General features: G+C 35.3%; 1 long non-coding RNA gene across 1 annotated transcript in view; it reads right to left on the reverse strand.

Moving 5' to 3' along the window:
• LOC132012018 (uncharacterized) overlaps positions 1 to 20,894 on the reverse strand; it is a 197,061-nt gene that overhangs the window by 97,267 nt on the left and 78,900 nt on the right. The window lies entirely within an intron of this gene.

Here is a 20,894-nt window from a genome sequence, read left to right on the forward strand (position 1 = left end):
GGAGCCTGCTTCCCCCCTCTCCTTGCCTGCCTCTCTGCCTACTTGTCATGTCCTTCTGTCAAATAAATAAAATCTTAAAAAAAAAAAAAAAAGAAAGCGAGGGAGTATGGAGAACCATCTAACATGTTAATGGACATTAAAAGAAAGCTGGAGTAGCCACACTTATATCAGAAAAACTAGATTTGAAACTAAAGACTAACAAGAGATGAAGAAGGACACTATGTCATAATAAAGGGGTATATCTAACAAGATTTAATGACTGTAAATATTTATGCCCCCAACTTGGAAGCAGCCAAATATATATATCAATTAATAACAAACTTAAAGAAATGCATGGGTAATAATACAATAGTAGGACTTTAACACCCCACTCATAGCAACGGACAAATCATCTAAGCAGAAAATCAATAAGGAAACAACAGCACTGAATAACACACTGGACCAGAGGTTCTTAACAGATATATTCAGAACATTTCATCCTATAGCAGCAAAGTATACATTCTTGTTGATTGCACATGGAACATTCTCCAGAATAGATCACATCCTGGGTCACAAATCAGGTCTCAATCAGTACCAGAAGACTAGGGTAACTCCCTGCATATTTTCAGACCACAATGCTATGAAACCTGAAGTCAACCACAAGAAAAAAATTGGAAAGAGCACAAATACATAAAGGTTAAAGAACATCCTACAAAGAATGAATGGGTCAACCAGTAAATGAAAATGAAAAAATAAATTTAAAAAAATACATTGAAACAAGTAAAAATGAAAACACAACAGTCCAAAACCTTTGGGACACAGCAAAGGCAGTTATAAGAGGGAAGTATATAGCAACAGAGGCCTACCTGCAGCAGCAAGAGAAGTCTCAAATACACAACCTAATCTTACATTTAAAGCAGTTGGAAAAAGAACAGCAAATAAAAGCAGAAGAAGGGAAATAATTAACATTAGAGCAGAAATAAATGATACAGAAATTAAAAAAAAAAACAGAACAGATCAACAAAACTAGGAGTTGATTCTTTGAAAGAATTAACAAAAGTGATACACCTCTAGCCAGACTTATCAAAAACAAAAGAAAAGGGACTCAAATAAATAAAATGATGAAAGAAAGAGGAAACATCACAACCTACAATATAGAAATACAATTATAAGAGACAATCTGAGCAATTATACGCCAACAAATTGAGCTATTTGGAAGAAATGTATAAATTCCTAGAAATAAATAAACTACTGAAACTGATACCAGAATAGAAAATTTGAAAAGATATCCATAACCAGCAAATAAATTGAATCAGTAATCAAAAATCATTCAACAAAAGAGTTGAGGGCTGGATGGTTTCCCAGGGGAATCCTACCAAACATTTAAAGAAGAATTAATACCTATTCTCCTGAAGCCGTTGCCCAAAACAGAAAAGAAAGGAAAACTTCCAAACCCATTCTATGAGGCCAGCAGTACCTTGATCCCAAAACCAGACAAAGACCCCAAAGGAGAATTACGGACCAATATCCCTGATAAACATGGATGCAAAAATTCTCAACAAAATATTAGCTAATTGAATCCAATAGTATATCAAAAGGATTATTCACTATGATCAAGTGGGATTTATTCCTGAGTTGTATGGGTGGTTCAATATTTGCAAATCAATCAATATGATATACCACATATTCATAAAAGAAAGGAAAAGAATGATATGATTATGTCAACAGATACAGAAAAGCATTTCACAAAATACAGCATCCTTTCGTGATAAAAACCCTCAAGAAAGTAGGGATGGAAGGAACACAACTTAACATCATAAAGGTCATATAGAAAAGACCCACAGCCAATATCATCCTCAATAGGGAAAAACAGCTTTTCACCTAAGGTCAGGAACACGACAGAGATGTCTACTCTCACCACTGTTGTTCAATATAGCAGTGTAAGTCCTAGTCTCAGCAACCAGCCAACAGAAAGAAATAATGGGCATCCAAATTGGCAAGGAAGAAGCCAGACTTTCTCTACTGACGATGACATGATACTTTCTGTAGAAAACCCCGAAGACTCCACCAAAAAATTTCTAGAACTCATACATGAGTTCAGCAAAATCACAGAATATAAAATATATTCTGTGTATATTTGATATGATACATATCATATCAATATTTTATATAATATTCATATTTTATATGAATATAAAACTTACAGAAATCTGTTGCATTTCTATACACCAATAATGAAGCAACAAAAAGAGAAATCGAGGAATAGATCCCATTTACAATTGCACCCAAAACCATAGGTACCTAGGAATAAATCCAACCAAAGAGATAAAGGATCTGTACACTGAAAATTATAGAACACTTATGAAAGAAGTTGAAGAAGACATAAAGAAATGGGAAAACATTCCATGCTCATGGATTGGAAAAACACATATTGTTAAAATGTCTATACTGCTCAAAGCAATCTATACATTCAATGCAATACCTATCAAAATAACACTGGCATTTTTCACAGAGCTAGGACAAACAATTCTAAAATCTGTATGGAACCAGAAAAGACCCTGAATAGCCAAAGTAATGCTGAAAAAGCAAAGCAAAGAAGGAGGCATTATAATTCCAGGCTTCAAGGTGCATTACAAAGCTGTGATCAAGACAGTATGGTACTGGCACAAAAACAGATACACAGAACACTGAAACAGAATAGAAAACCCAGAAATGGACTCAGAACTTTACTGTTAACAAAGCAGGAAAGAATATCCAATGGGGGGAAAAAAAGTATTCTCAGGTATTAGGAAAACTGAATAGCACCATGAAGATGAAACCGGACCAATTCCTTATACCATACACAAAAATAAATTCAAAATGGATGAAATACCTAAATGTAAGAAAGGAAACCATTAAAATCCCAGAGGAGAAAGCAGGAAGCAACCTCTTCGATCTTGGCCACAGCAACTTCTTACTAGGCACACCTCTGGAAGCAAAGGAAGCAAAAGCGAAAATGAACTATTGGGACCTCATCAAAACAAAAAGCTTCTGCACAGTGAGGAAAACAATCAACAAAACTAAAAGGCAACCAATGGAAGGGGGAAGATATTTATAAATGACATATCAGATAAAGGGTCAGCATCCAAAATCTATAAAGAACTTATCAACCTCAACACCCAAAAAACAAATAATCTAGTTAAGAAATGGGCAGAGCACATGAATAGGAACTTTTCCAAAGCAGACACCCAAATGACTAACAGACACATGAAAAGATGTCAAACATCACTCTTATCGGGGAAATACAATTGAAAACCACAAATAGATAGCACCTCACACCCGTCAGAATGGCTAAAATTAACAACTCGGGAAATTATAGGTGTTGGTGAGGATGCAGAGAAAGGGGGAACACTCTTGCATTTCTGGTAGGAATACAAAGTGGTGCAGCCACTCTGAAAACAGTATGGAGTTTCCTTAAAAAGTTAAAACTAGAACTACACTATGTTCCAGCAATGGCACTACTAGGCATTTATCCATATGATACAGAAATACTGATTCAAAGGGGCACCTGCACCCCAATGCTTATAGGAACACTATCAACAACAGCCAAATTATGGAAAGAGCCCAAATGTCCATCAACTGATGGATGAATAAAGAAGATGTGATCTATATGTATATATACAGTAGTTTTCTGGTGTGTATGCCTGTGTGTGTATGTGTGGACACATATATATACCACACTGTTCCACTGATCTGTGTGTCTGTTTTGTGCCAGTACCATACTGTCTTTCCTCATATATACAGAGGGAATGGAATATATATATATATTCATTCTTTTTGATCACTAAGCCATAATTGCATTACATATATATAAAATATATGTCATAATAAAGGGGTCTAACAAGATTTAATAACTGTAAATATTAATATTTACAATAGTAAATAGTAAAATATTATAATATATACTATACTATATAATAATATAGTAAAATATACTAAAATAAGCAGTAAATAGTAAAATATTACAATAATATAATACAGAATATTATATTATAAATATAATATATATATGTAATGCAATTATGGCTTGGTGATCAAAACGAATGAAATCCTGTCATTTGCAACAATGTGATGGAACTAAAGTATATTATGCTAAGCAAAGTAAGTCAGAGAATGACAAATATCACTCTTACGTGGAATTTAAGAAACAAAACAGATGACCATAGAGGAAGAGAAGGAAAAATAATAAATAAAATAAAATAAATAATAAAATAAAATAAAAACAGAGAGGGAGGCAGACCATAAGCGATTCTTAAATATAGAGAACAAACAGAGGGTTGATGGAAGGAAGGTTGGTGAGGGGATGGATTAAACTGATGATGGGCATTAAAGAATGTATTTGTTGGAATGAGCACTGGGTATTGTATGTGGGTGATGAATCACTGGATTCTGCTCCTGAAACCACTGTATTACTGTATGTTAACTAACTTGAATATAAATTTAAAAAAATACTAATACAGCCATGCCACAATGTATAGGAAAGGAAGAAAAGGAAACATATTTCTCTCCACAAAAAGATTCAGATCCACTCATCACAAGGGTTAACAAGACAACTTTCAATGTAATTTCGAAAGGCCTCTTTGGGTGATTGCTCACAGAATACAGTGATCTTTCCAAGATTATATGCTGCCTCCGCCCACACAGAAAAGCTTCAGGTAACTTTTAAATGGAGGTCTTGCTTTCTGAAACTCCCTTGAACAAGGAATAATCAGGTGTAAAGACTGTATTAGAAAGAGAATAGCTAGCCTTGCCTATGAGAAACAAGGAAGCATAAAAGGGGATATTTGAGCGGAGTCTTCAAAGACAGCAGGAGTTCACCAAGCCAAAAAGAACTTTCTTGGTAGAGGGGATAACATGTGGAAGTCAGAGGTATAAAAGAGGATACAACACTGTGAGTATAGGAGCAAAGGACAATAGGAAGGGAAGACACGAGATATCAGGAACACTCATTAAGAACTATGAAAATCAAAAAATCAATCAATCGATCAATAAAGGTTAAAAAAAAGAACTATGAAAATCATTTTAGGAGGTTTGTATTTTATCCCATGGGAGGTAAAGAATTATTCGATGTTTTTTAAACAAAGTGAATGGAATGCTCAATATGTATTCTAGAACAAAGCTGGGACTTATGTACTATAAACTTTTTTTTTTTTTTTTGCTGTATTGGGAGAAATAATTTTTAGACAGTGGGCCTGTGGGAGGATGTTAAGAAATGCACAGAGAGATGTGGGTGGGAGAGAAATCTGACGGTCTCAAGAGCAGTGCTGCTCAGTTGCTCCTCTGCAGTACAATAGACTTGTATGGTTTATACTGAGACTGTGTCCCCTGTCCCAGGACTGAGGAATGCCAGCTATGCAAAGGAGTTCAGCCATCTTCCAGCAGGAAGGACAGGCAAGTTTGTGTCAGGACTGCAAGAAGCACAGAGGCCTAGAGTGAGGCACTGGTTACATTCATCAGAACTAGTGTTCCATGTTCAGCTGTATGATATGTATAATGACAGCTAACATGTGCTGACAGTATGTGTTAGGTACTATTTTCAGTGTTTGCGTGCATTAATTCATTTATCCCTCATAACAACCCTATAAGTAGTACTATCATCAATCCCATTTTATAAATAAGCTATTTGAGGCACATAAAAGTTAGGAAATTTGCCTAAAGTCTCAGAGCTAATAATAATAAATAAAATAAAATAATAAATAAAAATAATAAATAAATAAAGGAAATAGCATCCTAAACTAGGCCATCCTGGCCCTGGAAGCAGCACACAAATGACACTACAAAAATGAGTTTTGGCTTACGTGTTAGCCAGGTCAAGCTTATATAACAAAATAACATAGACTAGGTGGCTTAAACAACATTTATTTCGCACAGTTTTAGGACAGGCAAATTCAAGATCAAAGTGTCAGCTGATCTGGTGTCTGGTAAGAGCCCCATTCCTGGCTTGCAGATAGTCACCTTCCTGTTGTATCTTCATATGGCAGAAGGAAAAGGGGTTCCAAAATCTTCCTCTTCTGATAAGGACACTAACCCTATCATAGAGGACCCACCTTCATATTCTCATTTAAATCTAATTAACTGCAAATACTACCACATTGAGGGTTAGGGCTTCAACATGTGAAGACAGGCTTGGGGGCTGGGTGGAGAAACAACACATTCAGTCTATAATAGCCAGCATGTTCTTCTCTCAGAAGGAAAAGATCACAAGTTCACTCTCCATGACAGGTTGTACTCAATATATAACATCTTAATACTAAAGAAAAATGAGGACAGAGTAACATACAGAAGGTAACAAGAGCAGACTGACCAGAAGAAAGTGGACCAAGCTCTCATCCTCCCAGAAATAAATATACATTCTGTGAAAGGGTCAGCACTGCCTAACTTTCCCAGTAGAGTGAAACTTCCAGGCTGTTTTCTGAAAAAATCAAGAGTCTTTGAAGAGAATTGGTTGAGGAAACATATGGCACCATGAAAACAAGCATGGGGAGCAGTAGTAGACACAATGCCAAAGAAAAGTCGGGAAAGAGCAGGAATGATCTGGTCAGGTGATAGCTGAGTTAAGCCTTACAGGCTACATTGAAGATACCCATGCAAAGGACATGGAAAGGCACTCCAGGTTCAGGATATGAGGAAGAGAATGGGATAGGCATAGGCAGACAAAAAAAAAAGCAGACTTATATGTTCAAAGACAACAGGCCAATCAACTAATTTCTAATGTCTTCTAAAGCCTCCATTGTCTAAATCTGTGTTTTGGACACCATCTCTCTAATTCATAAAACTGTTTTTTTAGCATGAATTATGTCCTCATAAATCCTCTTTTTTGTTTCCTTTGGGAGAACAGATACAGATATCTTGATGCACATATATGTATACTTTTGTCCTTAACTTTTTGTAATGTAAATCTATAAAATAAGTAATGCTATTGTAGCAGATGCAATTCAGGATGAGCCTAGATGTGGTTGGTGCCTGGGATGAGACATAAAATAGATTATTAAATCCCGGGGGCGCCTGGGTGGCTCAGTGGTTTGGGCTGCTGCCTTTGGCTCAGGTCATGATCTCAGGGTCCTGGGATCGAGCCCCGCATCGGGCTCTCTGCTCCGCAGGAAGCCTGCTTCCCTCTCTCTCTCTCTCTCTCTGCCTGCCTCTCTGCCTACTTGTGATCTCTGTCTGTCAAATAAATAAATAAAATCTTTAAAAAAAAAAGATTATTAAATCCCTAATAAATAATAAAATAGATTATTAAATCCCTAATAAATAATCTGTCATTCTTCCCATCCCTCAAAGTACTCGACTCCAAAAGGTAAACAGCAAGAGAAGGTACAGCAAGAGAAACCAGAAAAAAATTATTTGGTTTTGTGCTATCTGAAGCTTACACTCAGCATTCTCACAGATGCCTTAGTAAAATGTAAACTGTTAGGACTAAGTGGTTTTAGCTGGTGATAATTAAAACTGGAGAGAAGAAGGAGAGAGACCAGGGCGGGGGCAGTTGGAGAGAGCTTCATCACCCTCCTGGAAGAAGCTGGTTTTCTACTCCATTTGCTTCCAACCACCATGACCTCTCACCTCACTCATCTGTCTCCACCCAGCCCACCCCACTTCTCCATCATCAATGAGGAGCTGGTGGTTCAGCAAAACTAATACAACCCCTCTTTTGTACCTGCTATGCTGTTTGTGCTAACTTCTTGCCATAAATATAAACTTGAGCTCTCTTTCATTCAACAAGTATTATTGATTTAAGATATATCAGGAACAGGTAGTTGCTGATGATATAGAAGATGAAATTAGTCTCCCATCACAGATTTTACTTTCTAGTGGGTAATATTAACAAATGAATGGAGTGGTAGGAGTTATAAAGTTAGAAATATAGGATACCACAGGAGCATGTATAACATTGAAGACCCAGGGCAGGCTAGGATAGGGTAGGGGCTGGGATGGGATAGTGATTGTTCCAAAAAGAGGGAGGAAGTATACAAAGTCACAAAGAGGACAGAAAACACCGTCCAAACAAGGAACTGAAAAACAACCTAATGTAACCAGAACATTCAGTGGAAAAGTTGTTGGTGGTAAGAAATGTCTCAGACATAATAAGTTTGAGATGCATGTGCAACATTAAGTGGAAACGTCCAGTAGACTGGGGCATATATGTCCCTGATACCCAGAAGAAAGGTCAGGTTTAGACACAGCTTTCTCATTTCTCCAGTAGCATTTTTCTTCTTCACAATACTCCTAAGAAAAATAGTAGTCTGAAGTCAATGAGAATACTTGGTGGTTTTTTAAAGAATTGCCAATAATGTGTAGGAAGTTTGAGGTTAGAGGCACAAAATTACATTTTTCCTGCTGTTGTATTATCTTGCTTAGAAGGCCTTCTTTTATTGGTGGCCTACTCTGCAATCAATTGAAACCTGAATGAGGGCTCATCCATTGTCTGGGCAAATAGCTACAAACTTAGTTCTTTATGTTAACAGAAGCTTTTCTTTCCTTTGTTGAAAGTTCTTTGACATCATTTTCTAACTGTAATTGCTATTTACCCATTGATCTGAAAAACAGGATCCAGTGTAAGATTAATGCTAGAAAGTTAACATTCTCTAGATTTTAACTCTGTAGCGCAAAATTATAAGTATACTGTTTACATATATATATAGAGAGAGAGAATTTTCATGTCTCACATCAATCACAGTGAAAACAAGCATATACATTTTAAATATTATGACAAGCAAAAAAGTTAGACTAAAAAAGAAGTACTTCTATTTTCTTTCTAAATCAGAGTCAAGCTCTATCCAGTCTCCTTTGTCATGTTAGAACTCACCTGCCTGTTAATAGTTTGCAAAGATCTTCTCATGTCTTCCCCAAGTCTCAGTACCTTGAAGTACAAATGCTACCACTAACAATTGCATTTTTAACTACATCTCACTCACCCCAAAAACTCTCCTCTATTTTCCCACTGGACCAAGTTTCAAGAATTGTATCTTCTTCCTCTTGTGAGCTCCAATCTTTACCTAGTTTTATCTTTTGGCATGGTGTCCCAGACTTCTACAGAAGTATTCTTTTGATATGAAGCTACTTCACTTTTTAAAAGCTGGATATACAGTCACATAAAAATAAAAATCCATTGAAAACAATTACAGAGATTTAAACTCTGATTTTTTAATCTTATTTATAAATTATTAATTAAAACAGTGAAGTCCTTTTCAAAGGGAAGAAAAATATAAAGACTGAGTAAAGTTGGTGAAATAAAGGTACTCATTGATAATCCATTGTTTATTGATTTAATATTCACTAATAAATTTTCACTTCTCTTCATTCATACCTTACATTTTATTCTTTCCACTCTGTGATAGCTCACAAATGCAACTAAGCTGTCCTTAGATGGTGGTGCCACCTGGTGGCTAGTTTACACATCGGCTAAAAGCCATTTCTCCAAGTTCTTTATGTCAGGCAGCAAGCAACATTACTATATTTCCCTTTCCTATTCTTTTCCAATTCTTGCCCTGTTATTTCATATAAATCTATCTTCCTCTTCCTACACTCTCTGATCTCTGTTCAATTTGTGAGAAAAATAACAAACACACCTGCCGAATTGTAGCAAATAAGCATTAGAGAATATCTGTCATATACCAGTATCAAAAAAAAAAAAAAATGAGATGGAAGACATGAAGAAATAGTAACAGAAGTTTCACCAGGCATTTCCATCTACTATCTCATCATTCCCTAATTTACTAAATTTACTCAAGTACCGAAATGTAAAACCAAAAACACTTCCATGAAGTACTAGGATGGCAGCACATTGCTTTCTCATTATAAAGCAGCACAAATGCAGCTAAGTCAGATATGGGAGGATTTGGAATTTTGCAGTCTAATCAAAATTTAACTGCCACTTCTAACACTGTTTCCTTTAGGAATTACATTCTGAATTCAAATAGTTTTGAATTATGACATTTTATGTAGAAGCTTCCTATAAATTCAACTGGTACATTATTTTAAAAAGAGTAAATTATTTCCAAAGATACCCAAACCAATATAGCTCAAAGACTGGTCTGTAGAATGGGCATAATAAAACTTGGTTTATACAGGAAGAATTAGAGAAAATATTTTAAAGTAGCTAACACAGTATATGATAAATACTGTGTTCAATCTATTCTAACAGGTGAACTGATAAGTTACCTGTTCATCTTTGGAATCATTATCCTGCCAGTAGTTAAAAACATAAAAATCACAACTAACATTCCTAGTAAGAAAATAAAATGATTGCCTTAAGTGATCTCTGAGTTTACATCTAGCTCTAAAAATACCCTACAGTTCTGTAATGCTCAGAATCTCTGTCACAACTGCACACAACTCACAGAAACCACTTAATCATCTAATATTGTCTACCAATTTCAGGGCACAAAATAAAACTTTTTCCCAAACTCATCATTTATAGATTTGTTTTTCTATTAGGCAGATAGTTGAAAAATAGTCCTTTTATCAATTGAATTCATATATAATGAGTTCTGGTCCTTCTTGAAGTTTGAAACATCTTGTATGATGTTTGAATATCCACATAATAAGGATTATATAGGCAGTCATATAGGACACAGGAAAATGTTTAAAAATTGAATCTCTGAAAATCAAACAATAGACATGTAAGGAATTCTATCCCCTTTTAATAAAATATTATAAAACCCCCAATCATGGTTCTTGCAAGCAGGCAAAAATCTTAGAAGAGAGACAGTAGAAAGCAAAGGTGATCTGAAAGAAGCTGCCAGCAAAGAGCCCAATAGCCAACAATCTGTTCTCCAGGAACAGGTAGTTAAGGGAGGTATCCCTTCTCCTGTCTCTCCCCAGAGACAGACATCAGAAGCCCCTGAATTATTAAGTATTTATTGTCCTTACCACCCATCCTTAGCCACCCTTTATTCAAGGACACACAAGGACCTGGAGCAGGAGTAGGAAATGGGTCTGTGGCTCCCTACCCTGAAACTCAGTTGCCATGGGAAGGAGCCAAGTCCAGGTACCTGTGGGTTTAGGGACTCTGCTACTGAAAGGAAGGTCCATCATATGAAAATTCAAAATCCTCATTAGTTAGATGATGTTTCTCCAAATTCAACATCCAAAAGACCATTTAGGAGAGTTCATGTAAAATGTGAAAATATGGGCTCACCACTTTGAGTAATTGAGAGTCTCTTTCCCCTTACTGGAAAATTAGTTGAATCCTTAATTCCTGTGGTTCTTGATTCCACTTTGTTGGGTTACCTCATTGGAAACCTGTGGCAAGAGCCTTTCATATCCAGTTGGTTGAGGCCCTATCTAGCACTAGTATCCTGCATGTCCTAGGAGCTTAAGGTTGTCTAAGGGCTTGACCTGGATAGGCTAACCCAGTATCCCTTCCATGTGGGCTATACTGCTAGAAAACAATTCCCTTTACTTTGGAACACTCCAGTTAAAGGAAATTCCTTCCAGCCACCATATGCTACAAAGGATGACTCAGGAACTGCCCTTGTCAGGAGGGCCCTTCACCCAGTTATACAATCTATCTGTATAGCCCTCACTCACACAGATCTCTGTTTAACTTCTCTAAAGACAATTTTTAAAATAAACATTCTTTTTTCTTTTTTTTTTTTTTTAAGGGAGAGGATGGGAGGGTGAGGAGAGGCAGAGACAGAGAGAGAGATAATTTAAAGCAGGCTCCACACCCAGAGGGGAGCCCAAAACAGGGTTCAATCTCCAACCCTGAGATCATGATCTGAGCAGAAATCAAGAGTCAGAAGCTTAACAAACTGAGCCACCTAGGTGCCTCCACAATAAATACTCTTAATGGTAGGACTGTTGGAGAAAGAGGGTACAAACAAAGTATCTAGAATTGACTGAAACAATGTTCTCAAATTCAGTAAAAATGGAAGAATTCTTCCCTATCCTGCAATCAATAGTAAGCCACCTCTGGAAGGTTATTCAAGGTACTTGAAAAGACACAAGTGGGCTGAGGCCTCCTGGATCCACGACGACTATAAGGTCCTTACTGGACCCTTCATATGCAGATAAACAATCACAGGGGATTCCAGCATGGACAACAAGTATACTATGATGGTAAAATCACATGAACTCTTTCACAATATGAAAGCAGGAATTTTAAAGACCATGAAAATCACAATTCCAGAATAGAAAAAGGACCCGTCCTTGAGAAGATTAAGTTACCAAGAGCTGTAGATCCTCCCTTCATTCCCCAACATAGAGCACATCTACATATTTATTGAGCATCTTCCTCCCTGATCCTGAAACCTGTATCCCAGAGAAGCAGAAAATGTCTGGCCTCTATTATAAACCATTTGATTCCCTTTTGGTGTACCTCTGCTAAACTCATAGTTAAGAGCACTGACCAAAGAAAACAGTTACTGGATACATGGAACCAAGGACTAAAGATAGGAACTCTGAGTTGAAAGATTCAGATTCTCAAAGACAGTACTGACAATGTTGCTAACCTCTATAAATAATCTCGGGCTGTCACATGGGAACATTTTAATACTAAAAGGACCTACCACAATTAGAATAAAGGCCATCAATTCAAGTATTTCTTATGACTGTTACTTTTTTTAAAAAAGATTTTATTTATTCATTTGACGGAGAGAGAGAGATCACAAGTAGGCAGAGTGGCAAGGCAGAGGGGGATGGAGAACAGGCTCCCTGCTGAGCAGAAAGCTTGACGCAGGGCTCCATCCCAGAACCCTGGGATCATGACCTGAGCCAAAGGCAGAAGTTTAACCCACTGAGCCACCCAGATGCCCCATGACTGTTACTTTTAAATTAGATTTATATTATATGATATTTGCTAGAAAGTAAATCCACAAAGGCAGGAATCCTTGTCTATTTTGTTTGGTAATAGCTTCCCATATGCTAGATACTGTATAGTTTTCATTTATTAAGCCTTATTATGTCTCAGAAAAACTGATATTAGAAATAGAAAAAATCACAGAAAACCTACCACATTGTGAGGGTTCATGCAAGAAACATGAATTATTCAATAAATCTTTATATTTAAAAAAAATTACAAATATCTATATAACTTAAGTAGAAGCAAAAGAGATATTCAGAGGATTAGCTATTTGCTAGATATTTATTGTTAAAATGTGAACTGCATTTGCTCATTGAAATAAAAAAGAAATCAAGCAAGATGAAGCAGATGCACACAAGTTACATTTAAATTTTCTCACAAAAATTACCCTACTGTTCTATAACAATAAGCAATTATAATCACCCACAGACACATAACAATCTTTCAAATGCATTCCACTAATGAATTCTTAAAGGAACACAGTAAAACTAGTCAAGTTCCCATATCATTTGGCTACACCAAATCAATTTCATACTTATCTCATTAACCTCAATTTCAATTCCTAGAAATCTCAAAGCTCAGAGTACATCAGAACACCCAGAGGATTTGATAGAACACAGATTACTAGGTGCCATTCCAGAGATTTGATTCAGTATGTCCTGATTGGGGATCGATAATTTGCATCTGTAGTAAATTCTGGTTGGACCACCAGCTCCAAGGACCACACTTGGAGAACCTCTGCCTAGAATATTAATTTCTTAGCACATAGTCATTTTCAAAATCTCAGAGCCTCGCAAGTCATCCTTAGGCCTATGTATTTGATTTTATGAATAGCAGGTCACATGTGAAAGAGGCTAAAATCAGCTTATTTATATATGCTTTAGATAAAACTGATCTTCCCAAAGTGTCTTTTGCTAAAATAAATTCTTCAAAGAACTTCATTTCTATCCTTTTTTAAAGCATATTTGAATTGAGATAAATTCCTCCTAACATATGGTACATTATCTTGAGTTTTGAGATCTTTCAAATGCTTACTCTAGGTCTTTTTGAAGTCATGTATTATCAGTACAGCTAAATATTTCACCTTAAGAACTCAGAGGAAATTTTATTTTAGGACATCAACTACTCTAAAAAATTGTAGAACAAATTGACCGTAGCTTCTTTATAGAGAACTTCATGTAATATATCTGTTTCTTAGAAGGATATTTCCATCTTTAAACCAAAATAATACAAAGCAATAAAATGTTAAAGACCCAATACAAGTAGTCATTTATGGGGGCTATGAAGTATTCATAAATTTTAAAAAATCACTTTTAAACAATAAAACTTATTTAAATGTTTTGTTATTACTGAAGACTCTCACTTCGGAAATATTTAACAAGTTTGTATGGAGGCCAAACAGAAACACCCAATTGACGCATCCAAACTCACTGCAGAATCTTCTCTGAGGAGAGGTCTGTCTGACCTATCTTACAGGAGGAAATACCTTACTAAAAGTCACCATGCTATTTTTTGTTCCCCACAGTCAGAAACCCCAGACTCTGTAATTTTGTAGATCTAATTCTGTAATATGACCATTCTTATATTATGGTGAATGCTCTGATTCATTTCCAGGATATATCACTGTTTATTTCTCTAAGGTATCTTTTAAACCACCAAGTACCCTTGAATGACTATGAATGATTCCAGTAACTCCCAAGACAATATTCATCTCAAGAATTGCCATTTATTCTTTTTATATTTTATTTATTTATTTGTCAGAGAGAGAGAGAGCAAAAGCAGGGGCAGCATCAGGTAGAGCAGGCAGAGAACAGGCTACTTGCCCAGCAAGGAGCCTTGATGTGGGACTTGATCCCAGGACCCCGGGATCATGACCTGAGCCAAAGGCAGAAGCTTAACTGAACCTCCCAAGGTGTCTTACCATTTGTGTTTATGTAAAAATCTATTGTATCAGCTATTTATAACCTGAGCCCCCAGCTACACATTCACCATTCAAAAGTTTACCTAATTATTAAATCAACAGAAAGAATAAGAGACAAAATTGGTGATCTTTGTGATAAAGTGGCCAGTGAGTTATTTGATCTATCTGCTTATGGAGGTCATTTCAAAAAAGCATTAAATGATTTAGTCTACAGTATACTCTTTTTTTTTTTTTTAAGATTTTATTTACTTGGTATATAGAGAGATCACAAGTAGGCAGAGAGGCAGGCAGAGAGAGAGCAGGGGAAGCAAGCTCCCGGCCAAGCAGAGAGCCCAATGTGGGTCTCAATCCCAGGACCCTGAGATCATGACCTGGGCTGAAGGCAGAGGCTTAACCCACTGAGCCATCCAGGCGCCCCAACTCTACAGTGTATTCTTAACAAGTTTCAAACTTAATGAACTAGAGCACTAACTAGACATACTAACTTAAAAAATTACTTAAAACACCTCTGAATAGCCATAAAAAGGAAGTCAGGTTAAATGTCCAAATTATATCATCCAATGGTTCTCAATCTTGACCACATGTTGAAATTATCTGTGAAGATCTAAAAAATACTGAAAATTTGTATTGAATTGATTTATGAGTGACTTAAATGGGATTCTGATATACAAAAAGAACCACTAACCTAGTTGAGAAAATTAACCAGAGGATACTTATAAGTCAATCAAAATCTTCTATTTTCCTTAAATATAAAAATGAATAATTTTTCCTAAAGATTTCTCCAACTGGATTAAACTGGTTTATGGACAAAATAACAACATAATTTATTCTCCAAACTAAGACATTTCTGAAAGTGAAAGAGGTCACCATCTGCGATTGGCCCAAGACAATAAGGGTAAACCAGGACCATCACAGGCAAAATAGTGGATCATAAGGTCACTCTACTTACAGAAGAGTTACTGAATTTTTTTAAACCATGTAATTTGTATTTGGGATTCTTTATATTCTGTACGGTTATATATGCCAGGAAATTCTAAGGTTTTTAATAACAGAAACAGTTCAAATAACACTTAAAGGTTAACATTCAGATTCTCAATCCACTGGATAAATGCGTATTTGCTTAGGATCATGTGTAAAGAGAAGATTTTAAGCCTAAGTTAAGATTTGCTGGGAGAACAAACTAAAATAGTAGAGATAATACTTTAAATATCATTAATTTTCTGTGCCAACCCCATTTCAGGATGGATAATCACATGTAATAATGCTGACTCTCAAAAATGTAGATTAAAATAATTCATTTCTGTTTTTAATTAAAATTTCAAAAGTAGGAACTAATAATATAATGCATGTCAGAGCTGCATGTGTGCAGCATCAAAGATAAGAAGGGGACTGCAACCAAGGTTTGCTTCTTGAGTTCCCTGAAAATTCACAAGGAAAGCAGAGAGAATGGAAGCTGGAGGCTGCCCCACAGGCACACGATGACATATAAAACAGCTCTTTTGTTGGCTGAGTTACGAGAAGCCGTTCCCTTGGTCCTCTGATCACTCAAGGTCACCAGCAACATTGTCCATGTACACCCAGTGTGACAGCCTCTGCTTCCTCTGTGAGATCTGACAGACACATCAACTTTGGGGTATTTTTCATAGTAATCTCTAATATCAGATCTCAGTGCTAAACGGGCTTGAAGATGATAGGGAAAATGTCTTATTCTCACAGAGACTTAAATGAAAGGACCATAGGTACCTGGAAAAAAGAATCAGAAACAAGACACTGCTCTATAAATAAATCTCATCAGACATCTAGATAAGACCGACTTACTATTCCTCCATGCCCTTCTTGAATTTCTGATGTACCCAATGAATAAATGCCTGTTTCCTTATTTTACAAAAAGTGTGACATGAGGGTTTATTAGGATGCATTTCTCTGTATAAATTATGGTATCTCTAAACCAAGGCAAATCTCACTTTATAAAAGGTTAACCCATGTGCACCAGAAATGCTGCCATTTATTGTACTACACTATGACTATAATTATGAGATTGAGTTTCATGGAAGAATCTGTCCATAGACAGAAATTGAAACAACAGATTTTAAGTGTATTTCAGGTGACAGAGAATAGCCTAATCTTAAAAAGACATAAATCTCATACAGAAATGGATAATGGATAATTTTTTTTATCAAGCATCTTTCCTTAACCTCCCTGGTACAATTTAAACCAACCATTTTTATCCCAAACTTTGTGAAAATTGAGAATATTAACTATCAATCAAAAACGTATAGCCATCAAAATTATCCTTTAAGAAAGAAAGTGAAATATAAATATTAAGAGACAAAAACTAAGTTATCACCAGCAAACTTAAAAAAGAAATACTAAAAGGTAGTATTTAGAGAAAATAAATCCCAGATGGAAGTGCAAAGATTCAGACTAATTAATAACAACAAAATAGGTAAATACAATGGATAAATTGAGAGGAGAATCAATGAAGTTAAAGAGTACTAAGATCTTTGCATTGTCCATGAAGTGGTAAAAGCACAAATTTAAATCAAACTTTAAATCAAAGATTCACATTATAATATCTATCTTTCCAAGTAAAAGAAAAGTAAAAAGTGTACAACTAACTAGTAAGAAAAAATAGTTATAAAAAAATACTTAATACAAAGGAGGCACAAAAAAGTTAAAATGAATTTAGCATAAAATGAAACAAATAGAAAATACATAGTAAGATAATAAATTTAAACCCAAGTATGTCAGTGATTACAATAAATGTAAATGGGCTAAAAAAATGTCATATTACATAGAGTCTACCTGTCCCTCTCCTCCTCCCTCGACCCCTCCTCCACTTGCATTCTATCTAAAATAAATACAGTCTTAAAATAAAAAAGACATTGTATTCAAAAGGAAAAAAAACATTATTCACAAATGATATAGTTGTAGACATAGAATATACAAAGAATCTACAGATAAAATTACAGAGTTAGAATAAATAAGATTGCCAAATACAAAGTAAAAATACAAAAATCAATGTTTATATATATTACAATCAGTATATGAAATTTTTTAAAGACACGATTTGCCATAATATCAAAGAAAATCAAATGCCTAGAAATCAATTTAACAAATGATATATGAGATTAGTAAACAAAGAAGCTAAATTATATTAGGAGAAATTAAGGAAACTCAAAATAAATTGATTGATATAATGTGTTCATAATCAGCATTGCTAGAATGCTAATTCTCTCAGAATTCATCCATACATTCAGTAAAAGCCCATTCCAAAACCTTACAGTTTATTTTGTAGAAATTGATAACTTGATTTTAAAATCATATAGAAATAAAAATGGTCAAAGTAACCAAGAAACTCTGGACATGGGAGAACTTACTCTACCAGATGGCATGAATAACTTGTTAAACTATACTAATTAAGACAGGGAGAAATGGTGCAGCTTAGACCTATAGAACAGAATACAGTAGAAAAAGTAATTCAAAGTAACAATAGAAAAACAGATCCATACTTATGTGGACACTTGAATGGCATCAAATAGAATACTTACAGCAGTAGGGTAAAGGAACAACTTTTTAAAAAATTATGCAAGATTAACTGACCACCCTTATAGGAAAAAAATGCAATTTGATCCCTTTGTCACACTTTAAGGAAAAAAATCAGTTTCCAGTGGATTGAAGATCTAAATGTAAAAAGTAAATAATGCAGCTACTAAAAGTAATAGATTACTAAAATAGTCCATGAATTTTGGGTACAAAATGATTTGTTAAACATGTCACAAAAAGCACTAACAATAAAATGAAATTTGCAAAATCGTAGTACATTAAAATTAAGAATTTCTACTCAACAAAACACACAGAAAAGTACAAAGTTAAGCTACAGGGAATGATATCTGTAAAACATAAAACTGATAAAAGAAAATTGAAAACCAGAAAGAAATCTGACCAGGTTCTTCACAAAGATGAAAATCCAACTGGCTATAAACTTTTTGATCTTATTTACTTAGTATTTCCCTTAAATTTAAAAAGATCATGGCTATTACCAATTGAGGCATTTGCAAAATACTGTTTAGATCCAATATTAGTATATTAAGCAAAAGTATCAGAGAATCTGATATTTATGGCACCATGTTTTAAAGAAGTTTAATTCAAAACAAATGGCTCATAAACCTTTGAAAATCAGCTTAACTGTTATGGTTAATTTTGAGCTGCAACTTGACTGGCCACAGGATTTCCAAATTAAACATTAATTCTGGGCATGACTGTGAGAGTGTTCTTGGATGAGGTTAATATTTGAATTAGTGGGCTCACTAGATCGCCCTCCCCAATATGGGTGGGCATAATTCAATCCCTTGAGGGTCTGAATGGAAAAGATGGAGGAACGAAGAATCTGCTCTTTTTTCCTGACTCTTTGCTTTAGCTAAACATCTCATCTCACCTCCTCTGACCTTTGGACTGGGATTTATACTACAAACTTTTCTGGTTCTCAGACCTTCTGATTCAGATTGAATTATACCATTGGCTTTCCTGGTATAGTTTACAGATGGCAGATTGTGAGATTCAGCCTTTACAATTACATGAGCCAATTCTTCATAATACAGAAATACAAATAAATAATATATATATTCATACACAGTAAATATATTTAGACATATCATATTTCAATATAAGAATATTGTTTTATAAATACAAATATTAAATATATGTGTGTATATATATAAATATGATGAAATTATATATATATAATTTTATCATATTTGCCCCACTGATTCTGTTTCTCTGGAGAACCCTGACTAATACATTAACCTTACTAGTTATCAAGAGAATGCAAATTAAAACAACAAAATCTACACATTCACAGAATATCTGAAATTTAAGACTATCAATCTCAAATTCAGAATTTGGAGCAATGGATACTCCAAATCCATGTACAAAAATGCTCATATCATAACAGCAGTATATTTAATAGCCCCAAACTAAAACCAACCCTAATGTCTATTAACAGTAGAATCCATGCATAATTGTTTTTCTTTTTTTCCTGAAACTTAAGAATATTGAAAGGACAGGGTTGTGCAACTTTCATCTTGACTTGTTTTTAAGAACAGGGTCCAAATTTTTGTTTTAATGTAACAGCCTTTTTTTCCCCATTCTCACAGCACTTCTGCCAGAACTTACACATTTGCAAATGCAGGAAATGTTATCTTAGAAATTAACTCACTGCTTATCTTCCAAATCCAGCTTCTGAAAACAGTATAACATAATGCTAAGTATCTAACGACACATACTTAGAAAAGTACCAGCTACCCAATAAGCACATGTCTACCTTTGATATCCAAGGCCTCTGAGTTCCCAAATTACCCTAAGGAAACAGTGGTGACAGTGGATATTTTTCTTTCTGTTGAATAAATATACAATCATAAGTCCTCTATACATTTTTATTTCCATTATGTCTATTATCTGGTAACCATGGAAGCATTTATCTCAGAGACACTGTAGGAAAAACAGATCTGCAACATACACTTTGAAACACAGTACAAATAATGCCACTTTCTTTCATCTTCTTCTTCTTTTTTTTTTTTGTGCCACCTTCAATAACAATTATACTTGGATTCTTTTTAACAGATTTTAAGTGATTGCTTTGTAACTGTATGTCCAAGAAAAAGCGTTTTTCCTAGTCAAGCTCCAAGTAGTAGAGTGTTGATACGGAGTTCATTTATCATAAATGACTATAAGGTTATTAAGGATCACCCAGGAGTGTCTGGGTGGCTCAATCGATTTAGCAGCTGCCTTCTGCTCAGGTCATAATCCTGGGATTGAGCCCCACATCAGGCTCCCAGCTCAGCAGAGAGCTTGTTTCTCCCTCTCCCTCTGCCTGCCATTCTGCCTGCTTGTGCTCTCTAACTCTCTCAAATAAATACATAAAATCTTTAGAAAAAAAAATAAAGATCATCGGGCGCCTGGGTGGCTCAGTGGGTTAAGCCGCTGCCTTCAGCTCGGGTCATGATCTCGGGGTCCTGGGATCGAGTCCCGCATCGGGCTCTCTGCTCAGCGGGGAGCCTGCTTCCTCCTCTCTCTCTCTGCCTGCCTCTCTGCCTACTTGTAATCTCTCTCTGTCAAATAAATAAATAAATCTTTAAAAAAAAAAAAAAAGAT

This window comes from Mustela nigripes, chromosome 2, assembly GCF_022355385.1.
Source record: "Mustela nigripes isolate SB6536 chromosome 2, MUSNIG.SB6536, whole genome shotgun sequence".
Taxonomy (NCBI): Eukaryota; Metazoa; Chordata; class Mammalia; order Carnivora; family Mustelidae; genus Mustela; species Mustela nigripes.